Source organism: Dreissena polymorpha, chromosome 2 (assembly GCF_020536995.1).
Source record: "Dreissena polymorpha isolate Duluth1 chromosome 2, UMN_Dpol_1.0, whole genome shotgun sequence".
Classification (NCBI taxonomy): domain Eukaryota; kingdom Metazoa; phylum Mollusca; class Bivalvia; order Myida; family Dreissenidae; genus Dreissena; species Dreissena polymorpha.
Genome location: NC_068356.1, coordinates 59,071,771 through 59,079,421, shown reverse-complemented (window position 1 = coordinate 59,079,421; position 7,651 = coordinate 59,071,771). Strand labels below are relative to the sequence as shown.

The 7,651-nt window shown below is 35.5% G+C and overlaps 1 pseudogene; it reads left to right on the top strand.

The window, feature by feature from the left end:
• The first annotated feature begins 1,036 nt into the window (after positions 1 to 1,036).
• LOC127869758 (heterogeneous nuclear ribonucleoprotein A1, A2/B1 homolog) lies at positions 1,037 to 1,743 on the top strand (annotated as a pseudogene).
• Positions 1,744 to 7,651: the final 5,908 nt, after the last annotated feature.

Genomic DNA, 7,651 nt, shown 5'->3' with positions numbered 1-7,651 from the left:
TCCCAAACAAATTGTTAGGAGATTACCAATGCACATGCGCACCAAGTGGGTTGATGAAGCGCACTCAATAAGTGAGTCCGATAGAAAGCCTCGTTTTAGTGACTAATCTCAATTTGTAGATGAGAAAACACGTGCTGCTAGTTCTATGCATGGCGTTCAACTGATTAAGGAAAATACACGTAATTCAGGGGTAGTACAGTCTGTTTCAAGATATGATCATTCTGTGCAAAACAAAAATGAAGTCACTTCACTTGCTGCAAGTAGCCAAAAACTACAGAACCTGTCCGATATTGTAGTTGTTGCTCAGGTAATTGTTCAAATCTGTCTTTGTGCACCACATTTGTCAATTTAAGTCTAGGTGATCGACTTCAGCATTTTAAAACTGCGCATTTGTGTATAGATAGCCTTAAAGGTGGTCATTTTGCTAAAACCTGTAGGAAACAAAATTCATGTTCAATTACGAATTGTAAACGTAAGCACCACCTTTTGCTTCATGATTGGGCTAAACGCGATTCTAGCCACACAGTTACCGACACGTCAGTCCATTGTGCGTCAACCAAAGGAACAGGTGTGAAAAACTGTCTATGTATTATCCATGTAATCGTCAACGGCGAGAATGGCGCACACGTATGCTCTTCTGGACGATGGAGCTGACAAAACGCTGTGCACGGAACGGCTTCTACGGGACTTGAACGTCAGCGGAAAAAACAGTGACGTTTTACATGTCGACTACCTGCGCTACCGGAATAAAACATCACGGATGTGAAGTGAATTTAGATGTGCAATGATTCACCAGTGAGCCTACTGTCCGTCTTCGAAAAGTGTGGTCTGTAAACACATTGCCGATAAATGCAAAAATAGCTCCTAGAAATGCCGACATCCAACAGTTCGAGCATCTTTCCGACATACGACTTCCGAAAGTTACTGCCGGAGAGGTTTGAATACTTATCGGCACTGACACACCTGATGCCCATGTTCCACTTAACGTACGATCGGGAAACAGTAACCAACCGTACGCTATTCGAACGCGCTTTGGATGTGTGATTCGCGGTTCGGTCGATACTTCGCACGGAACGACGGTGATAATGAGGAAGGAGGCAAAAGACGGTCATCTCAAGGCAAGCGAAAGCGCGGTGATCATGCATATGGAGATGACTCGGTGCGGTTCCGCAAGCTGTTCATTGGTGGCCTGTCCTACACAACCACCAATGAATCTTTTAAAGAGTATTTTGAGCAATGGGGGAGGTGATCGACTTCATTGTTATGATGGCTCATCAGACCAAGAGGTCGCGGAGCTTTGGCTTTGTGACATACCAGGAACTGTCCAAGGTGGAAGACTGTATTGCCTGTAGACCGCATGTTGTTTACAGACGAACAGTTGACACAAAGAGAGACATGCCTAAAGTGGGCAAGAACGCCATGAATGAGAAAAAGGAGTCCGTGTACAAACTGTTTGTGGGGGGCATCAAGGACCAGTCTACCAGTGCATCCATCGAGAAGGAGATGACCCAGTTTGGGGCTGTACGCCACGTGGAGTTGAAGATGGACAAGACCACAGGCATGCACAAGGGCTTCTGCTTTGTCACATTTGAGGAAACTGACTATGTGGATAAGGCTGTGTTGATCAAGAACATAAAGATTGATGGAAAAGAAGTTGAAATGAAGAAAGCAGCGGCCAATCCCAGCAGGGGAGGAGGCCGTTACAGGGATTGCATGGACTCTGGCAAGGGCATGTGTGGTTAGAAGTAAAAATAAGGAATTGACAAAACCTATTTGTAAACTATGTCTGCTCGAAAGCTAAGTATAATTTACTGTTCACGTTAATAATTGATTGCGGTTTTATGATGTCATGTAGGAAAACAAGTTGTTTAAAAAAAAACATATGCACACAAATCAAACCCTGTTGAATGTTGTTGGGTACATTGTGCAAACATGCAACATGCAAAAAAGCCTTTTCCGTCCATAATCTTATTATTCAGTATATTCTTATTGATAATTCCTACGGCGTTCTTGCAACAGATATGTTTTATAGTTTGCTTGTATTTTTTATTAATTGTTTCAACAGTAATTCAAATTTCACAGTAAAAAGGCTTGCTAATCCATTAACCTTTTGACAGATATCAACCTACGCTAAATGTGTCTAACTGTTCAAAAGATGTAACTTACAGTAGTAATATGCGTAAAATACATTCTTAGATATATACGTGCAACACCCAACCTGTCCCAAAAACATAGACCTTGTACATTCCAACGGCCACCGGAAATAAATAACGAAACCGAATGTAAACAAGCTGAAGAAGCTTTGTTCTGTAACAATTGCTTTTTTGAGAACAAATAAGCGATACAAAGTGTGTTTGTTTTTAAATAATTAATGATTTTACTAAACAAATATAACAAATACAAATTCTCACTTTAAACGAATATGCAAAGTTGGCCTTTCCATGGGATTTTTTATTTGTTTTAATAATTATTATGAACTTTATGAAAGAGAAAGTATCAAAGTATTAAAGATCTACTAAATAGACAAAAACTACTTTTCTAATATCAAACAATAAATTGTGTTCCTACAAACGAAATTGTTTTTGTAAAATTCACGCTAGAACCGATGCCTGTTAAGTATGACCTATTTTCAGTGAATTGATACAAACGTAAACATCGCATAAACTTTTAATTTATTTTGTATAAAGTCAGTTGTAGTCGCCGATGTATTAAGGTATGGACGGAAAAGGTTTTTTGCGTGTTGCATGTTTGCACAATGTACCCAACAAAATACAACAGGGTTTAATTTGTGTGCATATGTTTGTTTTTTTAACAACTTGTTTTCCTACATGACATCATTTGTACTGAAATTATTTATACAATGTCTTTAATAGTATTGAAATCTGAGGGTAATACTTATTTCAAAATATACATAAATTATATTTGGAATTATACAGCCCGCAAAAATCCCACACTATTAAAAGTGGTTGATTAATGTGTTTTGGGGAAAATATATAAAATAATTGTTTAAATATTCAGTATGCAGTTGTATGTTTGAATGTATGTACAAATTAAGGGATTTTGTGATGTTTTACTTAGACACCTGAAACTTAATTGACTGACTGTGCACTAATTTTAGATGGTCGTTCGTAAAATGTTGATGTCAACAACCGGGGATTATTTAGGGAGGCGCGGGCATTTAACGCATATTGCGCAAGAATACACGAACAAGTTATCGAATATACCACTGCACTAGACTAGTACATTTATCTCAACAGCGGGGTCACATTGGAAAGGTTATGTTGCGCATAAGGAAAATGGTTTTCTGTAACCTTTCGTAATTAAGCTCTTTATTTTGTTCTATATGAACATTTCCGCCATCACTTTTGTTCTTATCGCTACTTTTTGTAATCGGCCATGCTACTAATAATCAATTGTCGTTGCAAACAATTACCATCGCAATCACCTTCATCATGACACTCTTTTAAATCTGATGTTTGCATCGCTACTTGCGTTATATAACTTACTGAATAGTCTTAACCATTACATTTGGTCAATCACTAATTCATAACAACCTGATAGCGTTCATCGATATATAACATCAAATACTGCATTACATCAATAACCTCACTATTTGAATCAGTATATTTGTCAATCATTTAATTTTTAACCATTGATTTATATAAATCACTGCTTTGTGTAAACCACCTTACAATATTATTCACTGTATTGCCTGACGAACTGCATTGCCTTTAATACTTGATTATAGGAATCATTTATTTGCTAAGTCATTCTTTCTCTCATTCCCCATTCAGTCGAACCATCAAAATACAATATTATCAAAGTATCTCAGTTATTTTCGGTACGAATATATTTTTCTCAAGCACTACTATTTTAAATGCATATCGAGGGAATCTATTTGAAATGTGTTATTTAAAAGCTTAAAAAGGAGTGTATTCATGTAATACCCATGGTTTATCGCTCATTCATACCTGTCCACGACAGCGTTAAATACTTTTAAGCACAAATCTTGATTGTCGGTAGACGACTAATTGCATATTGCGCGCATAGCCATTCGAACGTAAAGACTGGATAATTTAAACAGATATTTTGGAATGCGATACCAAAATCTAGTAACTTGATTGCTTTTCTTGCGGCATTGTCGTCTGCGTAAGTTAATGGACTCTAGTAGGTATATTTAGTATGTTTAATGCCTTTGTATTGAGTGCTGCTCTGTAGCTATGGTAGCGACTTTATAATACTGTGGGTGCACATCTTCGTCTGACGTCTGTGGCTGGTTTCTGTACAGCGTACAGCATAAACACAAAGAAAAATCCAATTGGTTTCATATAATCGCCATTTTGACAAGTAACAATGTTTCAAATGCTTACATATGCTTAAAATACATTATGTAAATACATATTTAATATACGTGCATACTTCGGTTAACTTTGAAAAACATTTTCATTGATAATAAGATCAATGTATTGAAGATTGAGTTATCGATTTGAATAACGATAACGTTTGTCCCACGTTAATATGAAAACAATCGATAACAATTGACATGTATGACAATGGTCCATTGTAAGTGAGTTCCTTATATTTCACAACGTTAAATTAATGTATTTGTGTCAATATGCATATGATAATAACTCCACTTTGATATAATACCAACTACATTTCAGATATCGTAGGTAGCTATTTAATTAAAATTGATTTACCAGTCTGAGTCAACTTTAATATTCATACCATCGGATGAATATATAAAAATAATGCAATCATAAAAACATCATTAGCAGAGAAATCCCAGTTGAGTACAGATAGTCTGGTATTACAGGCAAAAAAACAATAGGCTATACCATACAGGTCAATACATATAAAATGAAATAAACCTTCAAACAATAACAGCAAGGTTCACCGGTGAATGCGGAGCATTAACAAATTAAACGATATGCGAACACCACACGTAACTCAGCATCAATCCATTTAAGGGCACATGCACAGTTTGCAATAAATGCACGGAAACCAGACTTAATTCTAATAATTTATGTTGTTGTTGTATTTTTTTTCTGGGGGGAGGGTGCCCACACCTTCTCAAAATAATCACACACAAAAACGCACTTTAAAAAACAAATTTCAACCGAAAAGCATCAATATTTGAATTAAAAAGCATCAAATGATTAAAGATATAAATTGTTTTTTTAATAACTAATGCTGTAATATTCGTATTTTATTAATCTCCAAACATGTGGTATTTGACAACAAACGCAGCCAAATATAAAATAAAGATTCTGTAACTTTCAGCTGGTATTGCACTGACAAAATAGTAAACCGGCAAGGCGTCAATTATGTAATTAGCGCACAGTATCTACCGCAATGCCGATCAATTTCCATAAAGCGAGTTTTATACAATTTTAAGGTCAACCTTTTATTTTTGAAATCTTCAAACAGACTATTTACATGAACGCGGAATGTGCAATTCAATACAATATCTATATTCCACCCGTGCCATTGATCGGCTAGTGTAATACAATATCTATATTCCACCCGTGCCATTGATCGGCTAGTGTTTACTTCAGTGAAATTCATACCGAGCAGGTTACGTAAATACCGACACACGTAAATAGTGTATACGTGTTGTCTCACTCGGGATCAGCAGATAATTTATAACTTTAAATAATCTTTTTTACAGGTGACATTTGAACTACTTCAAATATATGACTGCGCCCATAGGCATTGACATTAAAATCTGCAGATGCCATAACAGAATGTTTTAATCATTATGATGTTGCCATAAACACATTTGTATAAGATGTTAATTGCGTTGAAGAGAGATCATATAACAACAATTGATAAGGTTTGCCTTTCGTCATAATGCTAAGGTATTACAGAATCATCCTGTGGAACACAGTGATATTCGCACTACTGCTTCATACTGTTGGTGCTGTTTAAATTTATAAACAACCCAGACTAAACTGGTACATGTGTGCAGACTCATTTAATACCTCAAAAATCCTGAATTTTTGTGTCAAAAGTCGACTGGAAAAAAAAGACACAGAAGCATAAATTAATCATCAAAAGAATTAAGTCATAAATATTTAATGAACTTTGATTACGCAAAGGGTAACCCCTTAAAAACAGACTTCTGTATCCTCCGGATGTCAGGCTATACTAACATATTTAAGAAGCATAATGTAACACATTATCGAACATATTTCAAAGGAATATCACAACAATGAGTTGATTTTGTTAATATGTGTTGTATTCATATATAATAATGTGATCAGGCCATAAATTCATGGCATGATTAAAGTATAGAAGGTGGGACCTTAATGCGTCAGGGGGCGTCAACCCTATGTTTAGGCCTACCTGGGGCACTTATTTTGAACAAATATAGTTCCTTGTATAAAACTACTTAATGTTATATTGATGTTATAAAACTTTTAGTTTTGCAATCCAATATAAATTAAAGTGTAATTAATAACGCACGGCTCTTTGTCACAGAACGATATTCTGATTTTAAAAACTGATTATTTGATCAGCGGTTATTTTTGGAACGCGGATTAATACACTGATCTTGGGTACACTACAGTCTTTATCAAAGTACGACAAACACTCGTGAAAACGCAAAATTATCCAGTTAAACCAACTTTGTTTAAATTAAAAGGTTTACTGAATAAAAAGTGGGGTAAATATAATAATTGGTTAGTGTTGATTATAGATCAGGTTTATCATGCTCGGCACAAAAACGAAAAAGCACTCGCCAAGGCTTGTGCTTTTTGTTTTCTAAGTCTCGCATGATAAACCTGATCTCAAATCACACTGACCTATTATAATCTATAAATGTGTCACATCTAGGACAAATGTAATATATTATCTCAGACCTTAGTCTGTTTCGACATATTTTGTATTGCAGCATTCATTCTTTCTTAACTGAAAAAAACGGTACACCTTTGGAACAGCGATAAACATTGAAAACACGAATTTTCAAATTAATTAAATTCAGTTGATTACTGTATCCAACAAAAAGGTCACAGAAGTTTAGGTTTAGGAATAAAGAAGGAGAAAGCATCGGTTCCGATTCCGGATCTTAGTTTATTGGCCAAGCTGCTAATTTGCATACACAATTTTTCAATAAATAATGCCAAGATACATACAAGCACATATCTTAGTACATACAGAAAATTATATTCTTTACTCCACTGGCTTAGTTCGTTTGTCTTTCTCAAACTCAACACATCTGTATTGTGCAGATTTAACACACATGTATTGTTCAGATTGCGAAACGCGAATAATCCAGTTTTACTTTCCAATTAAATACTTTTATAATCACCGTATATTCATCTTCGAAGGAGGATACTAATGACGTGAAGAATTCATTGAAATGTACACTGTGTCGATAATAGGCCCACATTCGAAACAAATAAAAATTGACAAGGCTTTTTTCAAAACAATTTGTATAGAACGTTTTTCGCTTAGTCGACGCGCAATGTGTACAGCCTCGAACAAAAGACGGATCACGCGTTGTATGTATTAAGCCTATACGTATAAATAAGACACATATTTTATCTGTGCCAATTAGAATATATTTGGTGGTTACAAGGTAGAAATACGTCTTTTTTGCACTTTAAAACTTAAAAATATTCGCGTGTGTTGAAATGGACGTATACGA